Source organism: Pteropus vampyrus, unplaced genomic scaffold, assembly GCF_000151845.1.
Source record: "Pteropus vampyrus isolate Shadow unplaced genomic scaffold, Pvam_2.0 Scaffold186, whole genome shotgun sequence".
Lineage (NCBI taxonomy): Eukaryota > Metazoa > Chordata > Mammalia > Chiroptera > Pteropodidae > Pteropus > Pteropus vampyrus.
In genome coordinates this window covers 2,388,136-2,413,063 of record NW_011888967.1, presented here as the reverse complement: position 1 = coordinate 2,413,063, position 24,928 = coordinate 2,388,136, and the positions used below count along the sequence as shown (strand labels likewise).

General features: G+C 35.9%; 1 protein-coding gene and 1 pseudogene across 2 annotated transcripts in view; one reads left to right on the top strand and one right to left on the bottom strand.

The window, feature by feature from the left end:
• The window catches only part of TRPM3 (transient receptor potential cation channel subfamily M member 3), a 512,305-nt gene that overhangs the window by 282,216 nt on the left and 205,161 nt on the right, over positions 1-24,928 (bottom strand). The gene's annotated exons all lie outside the window — the stretch shown is intronic.
• On the top strand, positions 22,666-22,784 carry LOC111746407 (annotated as a pseudogene).

Below are 24,928 nucleotides of genomic sequence, written 5' to 3'. Positions count from 1 at the left end.
CACTACCTTTGACTTACGGACTGTCCCCCAAAGAGAAGCTGATGAATTATATTCCTTTACTTAGAAATCTGAACTTAGAAATGTAGAGAAAATGAGCCAAGAATCATGTGTGACTAATGCAGAGAAATATTGAGATAGACAAAGTTCCAAATAGGCAACAACACATGTATAAGCACAAATTGAGAGAAGGGGAACGTGTGCATTATGAGAGTACTCTATAGCACCCATGCGGTTAGAAGCAGAAATGCTGTGCATGACAAAGAAATCAGTACCCTATGAAAGACAGACAGAGTAGTCCTGCTTCCTGATGATTTTTTTATTCCAATCCTAGTCAATTTCTAGGCTCACAATAATTTTGCCTCTCCCGAAGTGACTTAAATAACTCTCATAAGTACAGCTAGACAAGGTAAGAGTAAAAATCACATGAGCCAAAAGATAACAAAAAAAACTCATTTGTTCATAGTTCAGGATCCAGCTCTCAAGTGCAGCACCTCATTTGATCTAACTGAGCCCTACGGTGGAAGAAACTGACATTCAGAGAGGGCATATTACTTGTTCAAGGTCACAACTCTAGAAACAAGCAAAGCCAGTATTAAAGCCCGCTCTTCTGACCCAGAAGACTGTGCCCTCCAATCACATCATACTCATTCCTGTGTGTGGAAGGCAGGTTCAGCTGGCTTCTACTTTTATTTCTGGAATGGACTGATTTGTAGGACAAGTACAGAGAGGCTGAAATGTTCTGCTTGTATCAGAGGCAGGATGATAGGAGTTATTTCGCATTTGGAAATGGTTACAGTATTAGCTCTGACATCCATGGATCTTGGACGTCTCAACATCACACTTAATGTGATTCATCTAAAGGAACTTGATTTTCAACATTTTCTAGGCTGTAGTGCAAACATATTTTAGGATCTCAAATATAGGAGTATATATACAGCAAGATTCACCCCATTTTAGTCTTCATTCTTTGCCATTGTTTATAATGAAGTGTTTTCTAGAGTGTTTTTCTATATTAGGGTATGGTTTACAATGATCCCGTGCAGGGACAATGCCCAAAGGCAAACTCTTCAAGTTGCTTTTTTACAATTTACTTTGTATATTCTTTTCTTATTACAAAAGTTATATAATTCATTGAAGGCCTTTTGGGAAATAGTTACATAACAAGAAAATATATGTCACCTCTAACCTTGACCCCTACCCAGAGAGAACTCTGATAACATGTTGGCAAATGTTCATGGTAGAAAAGTGTAGGATATACCCCAGAAGCCTACAAGGCAAATGTCTGATTTCTCCCTGGGTTGCAGTGACCTGGTGAAAGCATGCAGAACAGAATTAACCATTCATCTGAAAATGTGCTGACCAGGCATGTGAGGACAGATCTAGTGATGGCCCCAGCATGGGGCAAAGTGTGCATGTAGCATGTGGAAAAGGTGTCCTTTATTATAGGAGAGACATGATATTTTACAGAGATACTCCAAATTGTTCTTGTATATAGAGGACATAGCTACACCTTTGTTTTTGCTAAATCTTAAATGTGTTTATGCCCCTGCTTCACAGAGCTGGGGGATACGTATTCTTGTAATTTAAGTGATTAAAAATGTTAGAACAATTCTAGAGATAATTATAAGCATCTTGCTGTATTAGAAAACAAGTTAGGTATCAATGACTTGAGGCAGAACTTCTGCTAAAAATTATCCCAGGAATTTGTGAAAAATGTAACTTATGGTCCCTTGCTCACAAATTCTGCATCTGTAGGTGAGGTTAGTCTTCAGAATCTCAATTTTTGAATAACAATTACAGATAATTTCATGAACTACCTCTGAGTCACACTGCTAACAGTTCCCCTTAATCACCGGCTGGGACTTGAGTTTCTCAAATTTGGCTCTTGGTGTTTATTTGCAACATGCCAAACCCACTGCCACTTCCTGGGTTTAGGTGCTTTTATCTCACTCCAACACTGTTACTGTAGTTTTCTAACAGGTCTCTCTGCCCCAGCTCCCTCTCACTATTGCAGCCTTGAAAGTGCATAAGAAATAACTTTTTAAGCCAGAGTTTTTCAACCTTGGTCTGATTGAGATTTGGGGCTGAATAATTCTTTGTTGTGGGTGGGCTGTCCTGTCTCTAAAGGATGTTTAGCATCATCTATGGCCTCTACCCACTAAAAACCAGTAGCATCTCCACCGCTAGTTGTGACAATCAAAATCATCTATTGTCATTGCCAAACGTCCCTTACAGACAAAACTGAGCCTGGTTAAAAACCACTATTCTTAAACTTTATGGAAGAAAGGGTTAGTCTCTTTCTCTGTTGTCCAAATGTTTTACCATGGCACTCGAACATCTATGCAATTTGCCTCCAAACCACATTTCCAGCCTTGTCTTCTATTAAACTATTCAATGCCCCTCACTCTTCACCAAACTAGGCTTTTCTTTCAAATAATCAGTGATAGTCATGCCTCTGTACATTTGTTTCTACTTTTTCTAAGCACTTGTGTATGCTTTTCTTTTTTGGTTGCTTTTCCAGGAAAATCTGATTCCTTCAAAGGTTAGTTGATAGAAGATGGATGGTTCAAAATCCATCTTCTCCAAAGTTTTTCTTGACTTTCCTAATCATCTTCTCTCCCCCATTTTGTACTACATGTTTACCTCTGCCTCTACCTAGAGCTTATTCATTCAGACTTGTCCTGGAAACATTTTTACCCATATCCTTTCCCCTTGATTGCAAAGATTAAAACATTTCTGCCCAAATCATTAGCACTTAGCATGGGAAAAGTACAAGTTGGCCTTTAATAATGTCTGTACAAATAAATAAAAATTTGACATTTAAAGCACACCAGAGAGTAATCAAAAAAATCCATATGTTATAACTTACTCACCAAGAATAATTTAAATAAAATTAAATGTGTGTGTTGTAGACTAACAGCATTACACTTAAAACCAGAATATTAGCCATCAACATTTTAGAGTATATCATTTGTGTTAAGTCCTTAACTGGAGTTAAGTGAAACTCAGTAAAAAAAGTGACTGAACTAGTTATAAGCATCTCGAATTAAACAAAATCACCCCCAAACAAACCTATGAGTCATGTTCACTTTAGTGTTTTCATTTCTTTTAATAAATATAAATTATACTTCAAGTCATCTTTGAAAAGCACTGATTCAGTAGGTGCTACATAAGCATTTTTGGTAGAATCATTACAAGTCTAGGTTTTAGGAAGTACTCTATTATTGGCTTAACAATTGCAGTAATTTACAGCAATTTAGCTTGTCTCTGTTTTCCCTTCATTGTCTTGTGCCCTCGCTTTATGTTTTAGAACAAATGCATCCAATTGATCCTCACCATTCAACCTTAGCCCAGGTCTAAGGCGCCTATTTCTATCACATTAGCTACCCTGTACTCAGAAGAAGGAGATGGGGACACTGGATTTGAATGTAAGTGAGAACTACTGAGGAAGATATGATGGTGGTGGTGGAGGTCCTTTGAGAACTTTTCTTTTGTTTATAAGGTGTTAACATTTCTAACTGATAATTTGGAGGACATACGAACAAAGGCTGAGTTGAAAGGAAGATCATTCTTCTACATGGAATAGCATTCTGCCTACAGTTTGTTAATATGTATAGACCACCTAACTCCTATGTCATTTGGATTTCTATAAACCAAACCTAGCTGATTGGGCTCCTGCTTAGAAAGAAAGAGGGCTGAAGAAATGAATTCAGGTGATTTAATTTAGGCTGTACAAATTGTGTCCCATCTACAGGTAGTCTTCTTTCTAAACTCAGTGTTGAAGTTACAGAAGAAAAATGGAAGATTATTTAAATTCTGGAAGGAACTTCAAAAGTGAATTGTTCTTCTACAAAAATGATTCCTAAGTATATCATTACTCACCTAAAGTACTAATGAAATTTAGTGGGAAATGATATAACAAATATAAATATAAAAATTCTTTTTCTTCCATTTTTTTAGAGCATATTTGAATAGACATATAATGCAAATCTAGTGGGTATAATTGTGTACTAGGATATTTATGTCAAGATAAATGTCTTTTTATGAATTATTACAGAAGAGAATTTTCTAGGATATCTGAAATGACAAGAATAAACTTCTGGCAGGCAGCTGTCTCTTATTCCAGTAGTTATGATTCTTTTCATAATTTCTGTTACAGGTCAGGGAGTAAGGCAGCCCATACAAATCTCATATTTTCTTGATGTCTGATGATCTATGTGTTTCCACATCTATTTTTAAAGTATCAACCCTTTCTTCTTTACTATCAGAAATTAGTGTGTTCCATTTTACTTATGTACATAAACACACATATTTACACTTTCATATACATGAAAACTTAAATTTGGGCAGAAGCAGAGATATTACAAGAGTCTATAAAGTACTGTGAAGCTTTCCCATAACCATCACATGATGAAAACTAATGTCAACAATTGTGCAAGTGCAGGATGACAAGTGTGAATGCCCTAATTGGTCAAGTGGACCAGAATGATGAATTGCTGTTTTTTTTTAAACCAATGTCACTTCTAATCTATTACAACAGTAATGAACAGCCAAGCAGCCTATTTCCCACGAATATCTTCAAAGCTCTACAGACTGTCATTTGAACCATTCTTTAATTGTATCTGGCACAGATTGTAGCATGCTCCATAGAACCAAGAAGGCGTACTAACTAGATTTGGCTATCCTCAAGTCCCTAAAATGATGAGGCTTTACATGACTAAAAGAAGTTTAGTCTCAGTCTTTACTATGAACTATTATAACCACTAAGCACATAGTAGGTACTTGAAAACTTTAAGTTTTTATCATAATATATTCAGTTTTTAAAAATTTCCTAGTAGGTATTTAGAGTAATTTTGTTTTTGTTTCTGTTTTTTGGTATGTGTGGTTTATCCAGTCTTAGATGTAATATTTTCTGGATAATTAAGATAAAGTTGATCAGAAATGGTCAGACAGTATATATATTCCAAGACTTTTCTCAGAAAATTTATTTCTTACTCATTAGGTTATTTTATTCTTGAATTTATTTTCCCACTGACGGATCCGTGTTTTACTTTGAAATTTTGCTTCTTGTTTTACCTCCATTGTTAATGTATAATGCATACTATTTAAAAAAATTTCCATGATGATTTATGAGGGATGGCTGGACCATACCTTCAGTTAGTGATAATTCACTAACTGTTTCTGTCTGCCTACTTAGGCTCAGTAGAGACACTGTCTTGACTTCTGGGCCTAGGATGAGAATAGGAAAGAGCCATAGTTCCTCTCAGGCTAACCTATACCTAAGTTAAGATGTGATAATGTCTGTTCTGAAATGGGAAGGGGACTGAATTAGTAGCACTTATAATCAAGCATGAAAGATGGAATATATACATTTTTCTTGGTTCTTCTCAAATATTCTTCTAAAATGACAGTAAAGAAACAAATACATAAAAAAAGTAGGCATAATGCAGAAGGACAAAAGGATGGAGAAGGAGGTCGGGATATATTACAAATGTCAACAAAATATTCAGAAGCTTCAAAGTGGGTGAGTGGTAACCAGTATAGCTGACTAGGGACAATTCCAAACTAAGGACCGTTCCAAACTAAGGGACCGGAAAGGGTGGCATAAGCCAACAAGAAACATGCTGATTCACTCTGCTGAACCTCAGATAGTCTTAGGAATAGAGGAGACACCAGGTATTTTTGAAGGCTAGGGTGTAGGTGGGGTTGTAGAGCCAAGTTCATATGGAATGATTGGTTGAAAATCTTTAAAAGCAGCAACCAAATTTCCTCTTACGTTCCACATAGCCAGGACACTGTTTCTGTCCTACCCAGGCAGAAGACCAGAGCTTTACTCTTTTGAGAAATTGAACCTCAGAGGATTGAGTCCTGAGGCATAGCTGAGAAGAGGCATGAGGAACTATATTGAAAATAAAAAAAGATTGAGTGAAAGTCTACAAATAGACCAGTGAGATCCCCTAAGTTCTTTAACTCACTCAGCTATTAGAACAGGGGCAATTGGGCTAAATATCCTCCCCACAACACCTGTTCACTCCTACCCCACCTTACACACCCTTTCAGGCAAAACATTGGAGGACTGTTCCTTGGAAATACTAAGGAGCACCAAGTCGAAACCTAATGACCTTGACTTTTGGGGCTATCTCAACAAAATATTGGGTACCCACTGAAATAAGTCCCACCTCAGTACAAAGAATTCCAATTTACATGTAGTGCCTCATTTTAAAATATAACAGCCAAAGGTTACCAGGATTTGAAAACCTCTAACATGAAAAAGAGACTGTCAAAATGAGCAACAAAGGAGACAGTATGGAGAATAAGAGTAATCTGTATAGTTAACAGCCTCAGAGAGATAAAGAAGCCCCATTCATGGAAGAGAGACTATAACAGGGCATTTCAGAAACAGAAAGGGATTGTCAGAAAGTTAAAGATATGACAAGAAAAGCTAAAAAATAAAACAAAATAAATAGAAGTATAGAAGATAAAGGTGGGGTTATTGCTTGGAAAATAGAACCAAAAAAAAAAAAAAAAAAAAGAAAGAAAAAGAGAAAGAAAAAGAAAAGGAGAAAAATATAAGAATATTAGAGAACCAGTAGCAAAGGTTCATATTAAAAGAGAACAGAAAATATCAAAGAAAAAATCATCAAAAATTAATATAAGAAAAGTCCCCAGATTTTAAAATTTCCAAATTGAAGGAGCCACTGAGTGTTCAGTCTAATGGATGAAGATAGATCTACCCCAAAGTATAACATTGTAGAATTTCCAAAGCCTGAGAAAAAATAGAAGATTCTGTAAGCTTCCAGACAGGAGAAAACAGGTTTCATAAATAAGATCAAGAGTCAATTAAATCTAGAAAGCAATGCGGGTTACCTTAAAATTATGAGGAAAAGTAATTCTCAGTTAGGTATGAGAATAGAATAAAGGAATTTTAGGACCTAAAATCTCTCAAAATTTAATCTCCTATGCACTCTTTCTCAGGAAGGGTAGCAAATACACTTCATAAGTATGAGAAAACATGGCATGCAAAGAACAGGAAAATAAGCACAGGACAGAGACAGAGGGAATTCACAGGAGGATGGAAAAACCAAGTGCCAGACTGACAAGACAGCTATGCAGTACACCTGGGAACAACCATTCCAGACTGGAGCAGAAGGACTGATGGGGAAAACTGGATGGAGACACATTTTATAGAGCTGAAGGTATAGGAAAACCTGTTTGGAAATAGAAAGCCATGTATCTGAAAACAAAAAACAAATAATCTAAAATATTGTTCAGTAAAGAAGATTTAATAATATTATTTGGCTCAGCAGTGAATAAAGTTTTCATAGTCAAACAAAAACACTGACTATAGACTGAAAAAAATTTGCTAAATCTCTGTTGGGATTAAAAGGTAAGAGGAAGTGTGTTTTAGAGGAAAATGAAATAGCTAAATCCTGGCTTTCATAGTAAAAATATCTACTATGAAAAATGTAAAAAAGTAGAATTGTAATTATGTTATTTACAAACACAGAGATAAATACCAGAAAAAGGTGCTAAAAGAGTAGAAAGTGAATAGGAAGCAGGAATGTGGGGTGAAGAGGGGTGGGTAAGGGACTTTGTGATAAAGGCATTGTAGTACTATTTAATTTTTTTCAGCTATATAAGAAAACTGTGCAATAGGATCAATAAGAACAAAACTTGAGTAGGAGGTTGGATCATTATATTTCCAAGCTCCTCCTGGGTTGTTATATAAAACAAACATGTATTATCTATTTTGAGCCACTGTGTTAGGCGGTTTCTTACGCATCATTTCAATCCTAATGACAAGCCTATCTTGGTCTCTACTTCCTGGATAAAGAACTCAGGCTCAGAGTGCCAAAGCCTTGCCCAAGGTCAGAGGACTAGCAAAGCCAGACCCTACCGTAAGCCTTTTTCATCCTGAGTTTCATGTTCCTACCATATTAGTATCATTTAATTATATAAGGAAGTTTGATTTTAAGACGTCATTATGGACCACCATATTTCTTCAAGCCTTCCTTCAAGGTAGGCACCTCGATGATGACTTTAATCCTTCTTTGGGTAGAATTAATAAAGGAAGAAGAAAAAAGGGGAAAGCAAGGTCTGAAAAGATTTTTTCTTTCCAGACTTCATTACCCATATTATTTCATTATCTTGTGTCTTAAAGGTTTGAAAGACTACATTTAGAAATTAACTATTCATGAGGATAAAGAATTTACTTTTTTAGGTAATAGAGTAGTATACACTACCAAAAGTGGAATGAGTTAATAATATTAAATATCTTTCAGAGAAAGAAGCCCCTAATATAGTCAGAACATTAAATTAGTCATCTACAAATTGGTGAGAATATCTATAATAAGGTAATTCCCCTAGATCAGCACTTTTTTCCTTTATATTAATGGGAGTCGGACCTTGAATTATGAGATTAAAAATAAAGCCATTTAATTATTTTCTGGCAAATATGTTTGTTATTACGGAGGCTGTGCCAATTTTTAATTTTTAATAATTATCTTGAAAGAAGTACTGTGGTTCAATTCAATTCAATTTTGGTTAATTCAATCTTTTATGCTCTTCAAATGAAAAAAAAAATCCCAAATTAATACATTGCTCCTTCTTTTTTAGATTCAAACTTTGTGTTTGCCTGTTTGACTTAAAAAAAAAAGGATCAATGAATTAGCCAATCAGCAAACATTTATGTAAAACAATCATTTTCATGGATGGTTAAAACCAATTCTAAGAGAATCTATTTCTGCGTTAGGTCAAGAGTTTCCAATTAAAGAGCCTATTCTAATTCTTAATCAATACCAAGATGTAAGTGGTTAAAACCGGTAATTTTTATTCCAACCATAGTGTGTGGTGGAATAGAAAATAACTTGAATGAAAAAAGAATACTGTAAGTTCTTTTTTTCCAGGTTCTTGTTACTTACTTTAACATGTCTAGGAAAGTCCCTTTCATGTATGACCAAATATGCTCATAAATAAAAGTGGGAAAATACCATACACTGTAACTACTTACAAAGTTCTTAGAATGCTGCAACATGATATGGCATTTTAAATAAGCACAAAGCACCATATTCTGGTAAAGAGGCAACATTTATGATCTATTTCCTCAAAAAACAGCCTCCTGAACTAGACTGCTTTTACAATATCTAGGTGTGAATACTGCTCAAGACAGTAACAACACTTGTACTAATGAAACTACTCACCCATAGGTCCTCCAAATTGCAAGGGCTACATAATCATGTCGTGATTTGCTTGGTGAGATTACATGGACCATGCCAGGGGCTTGGGTCAAAGAATTAGTTATGTTACAAGGAATCTTGGGCAAGTAATTGAAATACTCCTAGTCCAAATTTTCTCAGCCATAAAAAGGAAGACTTGTTTGCTTCATAGGGCTTTTGTTAGGTTCAAATGAATAAATAATATGAATGGCTACTGTACAGAAGCTCTTTTAGAACCAGTTAAATACCAGAAAAATGTTATGATATTACTACTAACACAAATAATAATAGAATAATATAAATATCAAGATGCCCTGTGGTGACCACCAAGGGATCATGGAATACTATAGATATTTTTAGAAGTGTCTTGATGACCTTGGGATTGAAAATGCAACTCTTATATCTGAATCAGTTAGGGCCCTATACTCTAATTTATCGAAAAAGGAAAACCAATTCATGCAGCTAGAGTCACATTACTATGTTAGCAAAGTACCTTCCTCCCCAAATCCCACATGTGGTCAGATTTAAGGGCTAATGGTAATTAAAGATTGACACAGAGTGAATAAGATTAATATCAGAAAAGGATTACATCAAAAAAGATTTACATCAAAGGATTCTTTCTCTTTTCTCCCAAAGAAGGCCTGGGACACAAAAGAAGTCTTATGCAAAACATTCTAAGCCTCTCAGTTATTTTAAAAGAAGTTGAAAAATATGATGAGGTAAGCACAATGTTTTTCTACTGGAAAGTACCATAAGTTAGAATACAGTAAGGCTTTACTCCACATATAAGAACTAGTACTATATATTGGAGGGCAAATTGGGCGATGGATGTACAGGAACTTGGAAGTCTCATCTGAAACAGGTAAAGGAGAGCAGTCACAGTAGATAGAATGAATAGGTGTCCATAAGCCGTCTCAACAAATGTCAATACCAATACCTGCTCCTTGTTGCGCTACAAAGATGCAAATTTTCTCATATGGTATTATTGCACAAATGCAGCAAAAGCATGTCTATGTTTACAGGTAAACAGTCATTTATCTATGATGTATGGTCATAGAAAACACACACACACACACACACACACACACACACATTAAACAGGAATCTAAAACAAAAATAAAAAATAAGAGATGCAGAAAACTATGATAAAAAGTCTATTTTGCTTTACAGTAGCTTAAAAGCTGGGAAGTAATTTCATGACAGATGTCATGTAATTTCATGTCCCTAATTTACAAGTGAGGAAAGAGTATGTTCTACAGAATCACAGCACCAAAATGGAAAAGGACTTTAGAGATCAAGGAGCCCAGTAAGGTGCAGGGACCTGGGATTTTTCCTTTCAGAGTTGTTTTGAGGCTCAATGCAAAGTCTGTACAAACACTTGGAAAATTTTACATAAACAAAAGGAAACATTTTCAGTAAGGTTTCCAGTGGCAGTGCCAACTATTAGCAGAGGCCAGCTTAGGACTCAGCCAGGATTAGCCCTGGCCTATGGTGGTGAATAGATACCTGAGCCAGAGAGACCATGGGACATCACATGAGTTTTCTGGGACTGTACCATTCTGGTTTGCTATATTCAGTATTTGCATCTCATCAAACATTTCTCTATAAATAAAGATCTATGTCTTTGGTACAAGGGCTAAGGATACTGTCATCACTTTTCATCCATTTATTTATTCAACAAATGTTCCTTGAGCAACTTACCACATACTAGGCACTGCTTTAGGCACTTGGTTGTACAATATTGACCAAAAGAACATTGAACATAAGAATAAAACTACAAGGTTATATGCAACTGAGAATTCTGTAAAGAATAGAAAATGTAGCCATGGGCCTCTCTAGATCATGGGCCTGTATCTCTTTGGGCTGTCATGTAGAATTGTTACAATATTACTATTATTTATATAGCACTTGAAAGTTTGCTAACTTAAATATTAGTAGTCCCATGACAATACTACTTCTTACAATAGATCTTCTTGAAGGTCTGTGTCTTCAAGAAGCTTACAACTTAGTGCCACACTGGTTTAAACACTCAAACCCTGCCACTAAGTCTGTGCATCTGAAATGAGATAAAGAACATACGTTCTGAAGTCAGACAATGTTGGTCTGTGTGCTGGCTCTACCACATACTAGGGCAAGGACTTAGGAAGCCTCTATTTCCTCATGAGCCCAGGGAAGATGACAGTAGTTCCTATCTCTCAGGTGTAAACAAACAGACTACAGAAAATTCCCAGTATTTATGAGTAAAGAGAATTTTTTAGACAATTTTCTACTTCATTTATATATATTATGTTTGAATATATGTTGTATATTCTAATATTTATTATATATATTTTTAAAACTACATATTTGTAGATGAAATTAGATTTCTGAAATAGTTCTAAAATAACACACAGGGAAGAGAGTGAGGAGTAGAGACAAGGAAACAAGATGGCCATGAGTTGGTAACACTGAAGCTGGGTGACGGGTATATAGGGGCTTATTGAATATTAATCTCTATACTTCTGTGTATGTTTAAATTATGCTAACCTTTATGCTTCTAAAAAAACACAATTTTTAATAAATTTTATTGTACTACAAGCTATTTTGAAGGAACTTGCACTGAGGATATAGTTTATAGACAGAGTAGGACCTCAGAAAGCTAAATTATATTTATAATTTACAAAAAAAGACCACAGACTATCCCTCAAAATACCCCAGACACTAAAGGGTTAATCTCATAAAGACCACATCTGGAAGAGATAGCAAATTTGACTACAGATGGCAAAAGTATTAGATAACCTTAAATTAGCAATGAGGCGATAAACAGGAGAGTGACTCCAGTGAAATATCATCACATGGGGAAACATTCCCTCTTATAAAATGCATTCGTTACAGGTCAAATGGGCCAGATAGCAGGTGGTTTAAAGGATCAAACAGGAACTAAAAAAATATAATTGATGGGTCACAAGAAAGATCGTTAGAGATTAAGAATACTTTTGGAAAAAAGGATGAGATGAAAGTTGATCTCTAGTAAAAGAGATAGAAATGAGAACAGTAACAATTCATAAAGAGGTTTAGGGTGGTATCTTCTGTTTTGTGTGAGTTGCTGCTAATGTTTTTGCCATGTAAGGTGTCTACACAGAGGCTAATTTGGGGCATGTTAATTTCTATCTTCCTGTCATGGCTTTGTAGAGTAGGCTACACAGGATAGCTCTACAGTCTAGTGATAAGTGGTGATTTAATCTTACAAATTTATTTAGCTTAATTGATCACTAAAAGGCTAAAATCCTTCAAAATATCTTGAGGTCTGGATGAACTTTCTATTTCAACTACAATATTGATTACATGAAATAGATGGCTGCCATATCTTCAACTTCTTTTAAGAGATAGTCACAGAAAATAAAGAATTGGATGCTAGAAGACAAAAAATTAAAAAATGAATGTGCATGAATTATTATACAAAAAGTATTAATCAATTTGTGAATGGATAGAGACAATGAGTACTTTCAATAACAAAAATAAGAAAAAAAAATACAAAGCTGTTTAATAAGAAGTGATGTTTGTTGTGTAGTAAGATATTTTAACATTTATTAATAAAAGCCTAACATGTTTATTGTATATCACTCACTCTTGGAGTGGATTAGGCAGATTTTAATTAAAAGATTACCACTAACAAATAATGATGAGATCTGTAGGAACTAATGTCTAACTGGGAGATCTGCCTTATTAAATCCAGTTTCTCTAGTTTATATGTTTTCTACATGACAGAGCAGTGTAGAGAACTGCCCACCACCACAGAGCATTTTAGAGCTAAGCAAACCTTCTGACCAATCTTTTTGACAGGTGAGAAAACCGAGGTGCACGAAGGATAGTGAATACCAGGGTGGAAACTAGACCTTGATTTTCCAACAATTCCTTATGGAGATCTTTCACTATAATGGACAGTTGCTCCAAAAAGCTCCAGAATCTTGGAGTAAAAGCTCAACAAAGTCTAGGCGGAGTTTTGAAAAGGATATTGTTTTCCCGGAGGTAACTTCTGAGAAAAGTTATAAAATCTGTAGGTCGATGTTTCCAACTGGGAGAAGGAACTGATTGTGTTTAGTGAAGGGAAGAAGCAGAATATTCTAATGGGTTGTAAAATTAAACAAACAATGGCTTCTAAATTATGCTAATAACCTAGAAGAAAGTCCTCTATTTCTGTGGACTAGCTAACTGGCCCTTAATAGCATCTCTTATGAAGGTCAAGGAAGGTCAGACTGGTAAATTATAGCAAGGCTCAAGCTGTCTAAGCGGTTATCATTAAACCACAGATAATTAATAGTTCAAGACAAAATAACTCCAAGCTTTAACCCCAGTTTCTAGAGCTTTGCTAGCTCTGTGGATACCGCTGCTTGAATAAGATCTCTGACAAGTGCTACATATGGAGTGACTCATTAGAACAGTCTTTATTTTGGTATTGTATTTTGGTATTGTAGTGATCTAAATTCTCAATAAGCAGATCACAATACATTTAAAAGTAAAAGTTTTTGAAAGTGTACTTGTGTTTTGTTTTTTTTTTTCTCTATTTCTACCAATTTGAAAGCGGCCTGAGGATAGTAGAAGATTCTGATAAAATTTGAACTGAACAAGTCTCTTAAATTCAAACCCTTACTGTGAGTGAAGGTGGTCCAAATGGCTTTGGGAAATGTGTGCCTAATTGGCAAGCATGTTACCAATATGGAGCTCAGATGACAGAAATAAATGTACTACCTCTCTATAGAAAACAATCAGTGAAAAGAACTGAAGCCAATGCCAGAGCCTGGATGAAATGTTCACAGAACATGAAATTTGTTGCTAGAGGGAGAAAGGAGCATGGAAGATAATGGGAAAGGACTGAAAGATATAAGTGAAACTGGAATGGAAAAGAGGGCAAATAAAATTGGAAGAGGGAAAGAGATTTCATATTATTAGATAATACAGACTACCTTCACTGATTATAAACCTGTTACCACATTTTGTTGTAGCTTTTAAAGACGACTTGTCATTGCCGGAGGTAATTTTATAGTTATTGTTTATTTATTAAAACAGGGTTTTTCAGGCAAATATGATCATATTCTTTAATGGATCCTCACTGCCAAAAGGTTTGTGTCCATAGTTATCCTGGCATTCACAGCCATTTTCCATCCTTTTCCTTACTCATTTCTTAATATATTTCACCTTCTCACCTCACACTTGAGCCACAGAACTACTTCCCAAACCTTAAACCACTTATGCTGGCTCATGCTCCTTGGTTTTTCTTGTATTATTCTCTCTGTCCAAACTGCCCTTTCCATGCCGCCCCACCCCCCACCCCGCCCCTGTCTTCCCCTTACAAGTCTGCTGTCTTACAAAATTCAACTGAATCATTATCTTTTCATTTGGAGGACATCTATGAAGGTTTTCTTTACCTACACCTCAGGGAGAAGTGGCCACTCCTTTGTATTCTAATGCACCCCATAGATGCTTGAACCATATTAATGATTCCACTTTATGGCACATGCTTAATTGTGTGTTTAGCACTACTAGACTGTGAACTCCTCTGGTTAAGAATCCTCTCTGGTTTATCAACATAGAAATAATTCTTAGCATTGTGCTTATATAGAGAAGTCGCTCAATGTTTGAAGAATGAATGAATGAATGAATGAATGAATGAATGAATCAAGCAACCACTGGATAAATGTAGATTTGAAGAGACTGGTTTATTTATGCTACTGTAGCATTATAACTGCTTAAAAATATCTATTAAGAATATAAGAATAAGAACTGCATAAATTCTCATTATCCTTTTCTTGCCTGGACAGAAAAAATACTTCAGAGAATCTCAGAGTTGGAAGGGCACTTAATAATAAGCTTATCAAAAAAAGAAAAATCACATTCTGAGTGTGGGAATTATAACTTTAATAACATAGATATAAGCAAACTTATTAAAGGTCAAAAAAAATCTCTAGAAAACCAAATGACTACGGTACAAATGTGGGTCATGGTTTAAAGACTTCTTGCAGAGAGTAAGAAAATAAAAATAAAAGTAATAAAATTTGGAGCTGAAGAGAAAAAAAAAGGGATAACGGAAGAAAACAAATAGACCAGAGCATTATAGAAATAAGTTATTAAAATTAAAAGATAATCAAGTAATTAAATACTTTACCTCGAATGGCATATTCTATACATATAGAACAAAACTGGGAAGTATCCACAAATATCTTTTAACAAGAATTTCTAGTCTTTTCCCACCACAAATGGTTCGACCTTTCCAAATACCCTCTTCATTTTTCTTCTAGCCAAAGTTACTGCACAACCTGGCTGTAGGGCAAGACTTCTGATTCTGCCCTAAATCATGGTGATGGTCCAGACTGATAGCACTAACAATGAGATGAGAAAGGTCAGCCTAGAGGAAGAATCTGTGTCTGGCCTCCCAGGCAGGCAGTCACAACACTTTCATAAAGGCGATATTTTCCTTCCCAGTCAGAGACACTATGAACGGCTTACATCTTTGAGGTTTCTAAAGAGCTTTCAAAACTATTTTCTATATTTTCAGTGGGACAAAAAGGGCAACCTTTCTCCTCAATTTGTTTTCAACAGAAATCACTAATTGGTTTGCCTTAACACTGTCCTTTGGTTCAGTGCTATTTATATGCTGCCTTGTTCCAGAAGAAACAGGGTAGCCTAAAATAAAAGTGTCATTAAAAAAAAAGAAATAAATGTGGGGTTGTAAAATGTAAAATCAAAGATTAGGTGAAAATGCATAATAACCTACAAAATTGTTATGGATATGGCTATGACAACAAAATTAAAACCAAAGGATACACCCTCCTTGATCATTGAGCTCAGAGGGCAGAGTAGATTAATAGCCCCATAAGCATTTCCATGTAATATGGAGTCAGTCTTTGGTGGGGGGCGGGAGGGGAGGTGGAAAAACCCTTGAAAATCTCTAAACACTGACAAGTAATAAGAAGAGCAAGATAGAGGACTTTTGGAAACATGGTTGAGTGAGAGACATTCCCAGATTTCTCCCCTTGAAACAACAATAAGCTGAACATCTAAAACTCAACAAAAAACATCCAAACTGCACTGCGTGGGATCTGCGCATAAGAGCTACCACAGGTCAGAACCCTGGGTGTAAGGTGGTGGACTGGGAGTAATAAAGAAGCTGCCTCTCAAAGCCTCCGGAGCTTCCTGCAGGAGGAGGGGGAGGGGAGAAGGAGCAGCGAGTTCCTGCGGCAAGTTCCCTGAACATTCCTGCTTGGGATAGCTGCAGCTGCAGGGCCCAGTCATCAGGGCAGAAAGCAGAGAAGCTGGACAGGACCACAGAGGAACAACAGCTGACTTTTTGCCAGCTGATGTTGCAAAACCAAGACTGAGCCGCAGCCCCAAATCCCCAATCTGGAGGGCCCCTCTCCCCATATCCTCTGAGATGGATCACTGCAGAGCCCCAGGGGAATCTGAGCAAATGCTGCCAAGACTGTCGCTGACATTGACAGGGACTGAAACTGAGGGTAGCAAGCATGATTAAATATCTACAAGAAAATTTAAAAAGCGTTATTAAGACTTTATATAAAGCAGGGATCCAAGAGGCTTAGACGCCACCTATTGGAAACCAAAAGAAAAGTGCCTTCTTTGCAACGGGCTAAAGAGAGACCTTTATATAATAAATCTCTCTGGAAAAATAGCAGAATACACTTCCATTAATGCTCAGGCAGAGAAATAGTCCATTAAACACCATGAACAACCAAAGTGACAAGGCATCTCAGAAAGAGAAAAATCTCCAGAAAATAAGCTTACAGACATGGAAATATGCAGCTTAAATGACAGAGAATTGAGGATGGTACTTCAGAAAAAACTCAGTGAGATCCAAGACAACTCAAATTAACAATTTCAGAAATTGAAAAATTAGATGAGCAGAGCAAGGAGATTGAAACCCTCAAAAAGGACCAAATAGAACTTCTGGAGATGAAGAACACACTGTAAGAGTTGAGAAATGAAACAGCAAGCTTGGGAAATAGAGTTGACTAAATGGAGGGAAGGATCAGTGATATCAAAGACAGAAATCTAGAAATAAATCAGAAGGAAGAAGAGAGAAACCAAAGAATGAAAAATAATGAAAGAGAAATTCAACACTAGCTGATACCATCAAGAGAGGAAACATAAGAATAATGGGCAATATCGAAGGCGAGGAAAAGGAGCAGGGACTAGAAAGCATTTTCACACAAATAGTGGACAAGAATTTCCCGAATCTAAGGAATGAACTGGAGCTTGGAATTCAAGAAGACAACAGAACACCCAATTATCTCAACCCAAAAAGCCCTTCACCAAGACACATTGTATTAAAATTATCAAAAATCAACAACAAAGAATTCTCAAGGCAGCCAGGGAGAAAAAATGGTAACTTATAAAGGTAAACCCATTAGATTATCCTTGAACTTCTCAGCACAAACCTTACAAGCCAGAAAGGAATGGAATCAAATATTTAAACTATTAAGTGAAAGGAACTACCAGCTTAGAATAATGTATCCTTTAGATCTCCTTTAGATATAAAGGAGAAATTAAGACTTTTCCAGACATACAAAAATTGAGGGAATTCTCCACTATGAGGCCTGCACTATAGGAAATACTGAAAGGGGTCAGTTCACTTAAAACAAAATGATAAAAAAACAAAAACAAAAACATAATTCGGAGTACAGTGACTATCAGGCATATAGGAGCAAAGGAGTGCAACCCTTATTAAGAACTGGGCATTATAAGCTTAAATAATAAGAAGAGATAGTAATGAACGTTCAGCATACATAGGGACAAATTGAGATAACAATGACTGAAAAGGGGGAGATTCAAAGATCCACATTTGCAAAGGGGAATGGAGATAAGGCATGCACAAAAGAAAATGGACAACTGTATATAAATAACTATCCTTTACATATTCATAATGGTAACCACACGCCAAAGGTTTAGAACCATTGTATGTAACATAAAACAAGAAGGATCAGAGGGAAAACCCACAAAAGCCAACCAAAATAAAGAAAACAGAAGCACAAGGACAAGGAAGCAATGGCAACACCGAGCTACCAGAAAGCAAAAGATAAAATGGCTATAAGAAGACTTCATATTTCAATAATCACCCTAAATATAAATGGATTGAACTCACCAATAAAAAGTCACAGAGTTGCAGAATGGATTAAAAAACAAAATCCAACCATATGCTGCCTTCAGGAGACATGTCTCAGCTCCAAAGACAAATATAGATTCAAAGTGAAAGGGTGGAAAATGATATTTCAAGCAAATGGCATTCAGAGAAAAGCGAAAGTAGCGGTACTAATATCAGATGAAATAGACTTCAAAATAAAAAAGGTAAAAAAAGATACTGAGGGACATTTCATAATGATAAAGGGAATCGTGCACCAAGAAGATATAACACTTATTAATATCTATGCTCCCAATCATGGAGCCCCGAAATATGTAAAGCAATTATTAACAGAACTAAAGGGAGAAATAGACCAAAACACTATCATAGTAGGGGACCTAAATATCCCACTGTTGGATAGGAACAGATTATCCAAACAGAAAATCAGTAAGGAAATAACATCCTTAAATGACACATTAGACCAACTGGACATAATTGATATTTACAGAGCCTTCCATCCCAAAACAGCTGCTTATACACATTCTTCTCTAGTGCACATGGAACATTCTCAAGAATCGACCACATACTGGGACACAGATAGCTTCAACAAATATAAGAGGGTTGAAATAATAACAACCATATTCTCTGATCACAATGCTTTGAAACTAGAGATCAACTGCAGAAAGAAATCAGGAAGAACCACAAATACATGGATTTAAACAACATACTACCGAAGAATAATTGGGTCAAGAGAGACATAGAAACAAATGATAATGATAGTACAACATATGGAAACTTTTGGGACACTGCAAAAGCAGTCATAAGAGGAAAGTTTGTATCATTACAGGCCTATCTCCAAAAACAAGAACGAGCCCAAATAAACAACCTAACACTTCATCTTAAAAAACTAGAAAAGGAAGAACAAATGAAGCCTAAAGTCAGCAGAAGGAAAGAAATCATCAAAATTAGAGCAGAAATAAATGTAATTGAAAACAAACAAACAAACAAAAACAATAGAAAAAATAAATGCAACGAAGAGCTAGTTCTTTGAGAAGGTTAATAAAATTGACAAACCTCTGGCTAGACTCACTAAAAGAAAAAAGAGAAAGGACACAAATAAACAAAATCAGGGAAGAAAGAGAGGAAATTATGACTGACATCGCAGAGATAGAAAAGATCATACAAGAATACTATGAAAAAGTATATAACACCAAATTTAATAACCTAGAAGATATGGACCAGTACTTAGAAAAATACAACCTTTCTAAACTGAATCTAGAACTGGAAAATTTAAATAGCAGTAGGGAAATTGAAACAATCATCAAAAACCTACCAAAAAGTAGAAGTCCAGGACCAGATGACTTCACCAACGAATTCTATCAAACATTCAAAGAAGATTTAATACCTATTCTCCTCAAACTCTTCCAAAAAATCTAAGAGGAAGCAATACTTCCCAACTCATTTTACGAGGCCAATATTACCCTGATACCAAAACATGATAAAGGTAACACACACACACAAAAAAACTACAGAACAATTTCTCTCATGAACACAGATGCAAAAATACTAAATAAGATATTAGTGAACTGAATACAGCAACATATTAAAAAGTATACATCACAATCAAGTGGGCTTCATCCCAAAGATACAGGGATGGTTCAACATATGCAAATCAATTAATGTGATACACCACATAAACAAATTAAAAAATAAGAATCATATGATCATATCAATAGATGCAGAAAAAGCTTTTGACAAGATACAACATCCATTTATGATCAAAACACTTAACAAAATTAGTATAGAAGGAAAGTACCTAAACATAATAAAGGCCATCTATGACAAACCCTCAGTCAACATTATGCTTAATGTTGAAAAACTAAAAACCTTCCCTCTAAGATTAGGAATAAGGCAAGACTTTCCACTATCACCACTGTTATTCAATATAACATTTGAGGTCCTAGTGAGTGCAATCAGACAAGAGAAAGATATAAAAGGCATCAAAATAGGAAACGAAGAAGTGAAAATGTCACTATTTGCAGATGACATGATTCTCTATATAGAAAACTCTAAAGACTCCACAAGAACACTACTGGAAACAGTAAGCAAATACAGTAGTCTCTGGATACAAAATCAATGTTCAAAAATCCATAGCTTTCCTATACTTTAATAATGAAGTGTCAGAAAAAGAAGTGGAAAAAATAATTCCTTTTGCAATTGCAATAAAAAGAATAAAACACCTAGGAATAAATTTAACAAAACAAGTGAAACACCTATGTAATGAAAACTGTAAGACCTTATTAAAAAAAATCGAAGAAGATACAAAGAAATGGAAAGATATTCTTTGTTCTTGGAATGGAAGAATCAACATAGTTTAAATAGCCACATTACCTAAAGTATTATACAGATTTAATGCAATCTCTATTGAAATTTCATTGGCATTTTTTAAAGAAATGGAACAAAAAATCATCAGATTTGTATGGAAGCACAAAAGACCCCGAATTGTCAAAGTCATCCTGAGAAGAAAGAATGAGGCTGGAGGCAGCACGCTGCCTGACTTCACATTACACTGCAAAGTGACAGTAATCAAAACAGCATGGTATTGGCAGCAAAACAAACACACGGATCAGTGGAACAGAATCAATTCCAGATGTAAACCCATATTTATATGGGCAAATAATTTTTGATAAAGGAGCCCAAAACATACAGTGGAGAGAGGAAAGCCTCTTCAATAAATGGTGCTGGGAAAATTGGAAAGGCACCTGCAGAAGAATGAAACTAGATTGTTTTCTGTCACCACACACCAAAATTAACTCAAAATGGATTAAGGACCTGAATATAAGACCTGAAACAATAAAATGCATAGAAGAAAACATACGAACTAAACTCAAGGACCTTGGACTTAGAGAGGATTTTATGACTTTGACCTCAAAACCAGGGGAAGTAAAAGCTAAAATAAACGAATCGGCCTACATCAAACTAAAAAGCTTCTGCTCAGCAAAGGAAATCGTCAACAAGGTAAAGAGAGAACCATCCGAATGGGAAAATATATTTGCAAGCAACACCTCCGATAAGGGCCTAATGTCCCAAATATACAAAGATCTCATACAACTCAATAATAACAAAAAAAACTAATGATCCAACCAAAAAATGGGCAGAGGACTTGAAAAGGCACTTCTCCTTAGGGACACACAGATGGCCAACAAATATATGAAAAGATGCTCAACATCACTAGCTATTAGGGAAATGCAAATTAAAACCACAATGAGATACCATTTCACACCTGTTAGAAGAACTATAATCAACAGGACAAGTAATAACAAATTTTGGAGAGTATACGGAGATAAAGGAACCCTCATACGCTGCTGGTGGGACTGCAAATTGGTGCAGCCACTATGGAAAACAGTAAGGAATTCCTCAAAAATCTAAGAATTGATCTACCATATGATCTAGAAATTCCTCTACTGGGTATTTACCCCAAAGACTTAAAAACTCATATCCAAAAAGATATTTACACACCGATGTTCATAGCAGCATTATTTATAGTGGCCAAGACATGGAAGCAACTGAAATGTCCTATGATAGATGACTGGCTAAAGAAGCTGTGATCCATATATACGATGGAATATTACTCAGCCATAAGAAGAGACGAAATACTGCCGTTTGTGACAACATGTATGGACCCCGAGATAATCATGCTAAGCGAAATAAGCCAGACAGAAAAAGTTGAAAATCACATGATATCACTTATACGTGGAATATAAACCTAAAAGCAACATAAGAGCAGGACAAACAAACAGAGAGACTCATGGACATAGACTATAGGCTAGTGGTTACTAGTGGGGTGGTGGAGGAGGGGTGAGGTAGACGGGGTAAAGGGGGTCAAATATAGATTTTAGGGGGAGGGTGAAGTGGGTAAAGGGGATCAAATATATGGTAGCTGAAGGAAACTAGACTTTGGGTGATAAACACACAGTAGAATATACAGATGTCAAATGATAATGTACACCTGAAAATTATATAATTGTATTAACCAGTGTTACCCAATAAACTTAATTAAAAATTGAACAAAAAAAAAAAAAGAAGGGCAGGACAATCTGAAGGCATATTTCTAATATGATGGCTTATTTTGTGTGAGCGAAATTATCAAGGTGTAACATTCAACTTTTTTTTTCTTAACAAGGTAGATTGAATATGACTTTGGTAAGCAACATGATAGACGTGTTCATGGTGGTAAAACATTTTATGGAATTTGAAATATACCATGGAGAGAATACTCAGAAATTTTATTTTATATTCAGAAATACATTTAAATAGATTTCCGAATAAATTGCAAATAAAGTCTACGGCCGTGCTACCCTGAACAAGCCCGATTCCGTCTGATCTCAGAAGCTAAGCAGGGCCGGGCCTGGTTAGTACTTGGATGGGAGACCACCTAGGAAGACTGGGTGCTGTAGTGATTAAAAATAAATAAAATAAATAAGGGATTGTAAGCTGACAAGGTCCTTGCAATCTGTGAGGTCAACCGAGGGTTGCCTCACCTAAAAAAAAAAAACCTGCAAATAAAGTTTAAGCATTTAAAATGAAAAAATTAGTTGTTTATAATACAAGAGGGGCAGCAATATGTAGGCCTGTGGATGATTGTTAGATTTTGACAATTTAAAGCTTTTGAAGCATTAAATTTTTGATATTACCTAACGGCACAAGAAAATAGAGAGAAGGTAAATTTTATTTGTTTTCAAGTTGTTAATTTCCAAGTTATTAATAATTGACTAATGATCCTAGAGGATAATTTATGATATATGATTGCATGAGAGCACATATGTGAAAGTCCTTCATAGACTTTATACCAGCTGATGATGCTCATCATTGTCATGCTTTGACTCAACGTTACATATTGTGCTTATTGTACAATTGGGCTATGACACCTGCAGCCATGCAAGGCAAGCATTATACATTGACATTCCTGTTCTTTGGTATTTGGGGGTAGGGTTACATAGAATGTAGGGGTAAACACTGAATATTTAGTTAGCAACACACAGAAATGGTTACTTAGTTCTTTTTTCCCAAGTCTGCTTCTCCCCAACATGTCTAGCTGATAAGGAACCAAGTTTATCACCTTGCCAGAAAATGACACATAGCAAAGAGAGGATCAGAGAAGTCCAAGGAGCAAATGAGCATAATCTTGCAAGGTTGGTCATGGCTTCTGCCCCAGTTCAGGCGTGCCCATTCATTTATTCACACCACATACTCAGCAAAGCTGTGGTTACACTTGACCTCCTCACACTAGAGATCTGGGATGACTCCTTTCCTTAGTACCTGACACTGTACATATTCAATAAATGCCGACAACTGAATGGGAACTTGTTCAGATTTTTTTTTGTTACTCTAAAGACCACTTATTTTAATCTGAAGGAGGATATAGGAGAATTGAAATTTCAGATTTTGCATAAGAGACAAAAATTTATTACATCTGTGTAAGACAAATTAGAGTCAGTTCAGTTTTCATTCCAATATTTCACCTATTATTTGAATAAGAATCATGCCAACTGTGAGCAAAACACAGGCAGTTTACTCATTGATTCAGTTTTCGGGGACATATTCATCTCCAGGCACTGCAGTAGGTGCTGGGGCTCCCTGTTGAATAACTCACAGTGCCTGATTCCTAGTGTATCCTGAATGAGTGAGTGAATAAATGAATGAATGAATGACCTGTGACTTGTGCATAGTAATGTTTCAGGGGAAGAGAAAGTTGTTGGCTTGAATCTTATTAGGATACAGGTCACAGAACCTATTGAAAGAGCTCACTGTTTGTGTCATAAACAGCAGAGCGACATAACCTTGCTCCTGTGTCCTGTGTGCAGTCTGGTGCAGAGGTTGCCCCAAGCACATAAGATTCCATAATACAAGGCATAATGTGTTCTGCTGTAAATGTGAAAGAGGGGGCAGAATGAATGGGAGATGTGAAGATGTTATCCCCATAGCTGGCTAGGGGAAAATTACAGCCGGAACTCTTTCCCAGGAAGGAATTCAGAAACCAAATCCACTACAAAAGAAAGATGACTGTGTTGGTTAGTACCTCAATGTCCTTTCCTGTGTTGAAATGTTAGCATTTTCAGATATAATGGATCTTTTTTCCAGGTCATGAAGCACAGACAATGTGCTGGAGGCCTGGACAAAGTTGGCCCATCAGCAGGGCTTTACACTTAAAACAAAGATCTGAACTTTTCTGGCTGTTTGAATGGGACTTGAGGCATTAATACGCAGCAAAATGACTGACAAGTTTGGTTGTGGGGATTAGCTCTGTTGTATGGAAATGCCACGTTGGCATTCCTATACTAACATTCTGGATCTCTTAAAGTGTGAACGGTGGCTTCCACCTGACTCTCTAAAGAGATAATTTCCCTCAATGTACTCTGTTAAAAGTGTACTTGGGGTACTACTAAAAAAATAAAAATAATTGGAAAAAAAGAAAAGGATCCCAATTAGGCATCAACATACTTTTTTTTTCCTTAACAAGGAAAATGAAAGATAAAAAAAAATTGCTTTTTGTTGAGTTTACCATAAAGTAAAAAAGAAAAATGTCGAATATAAATATATTTAT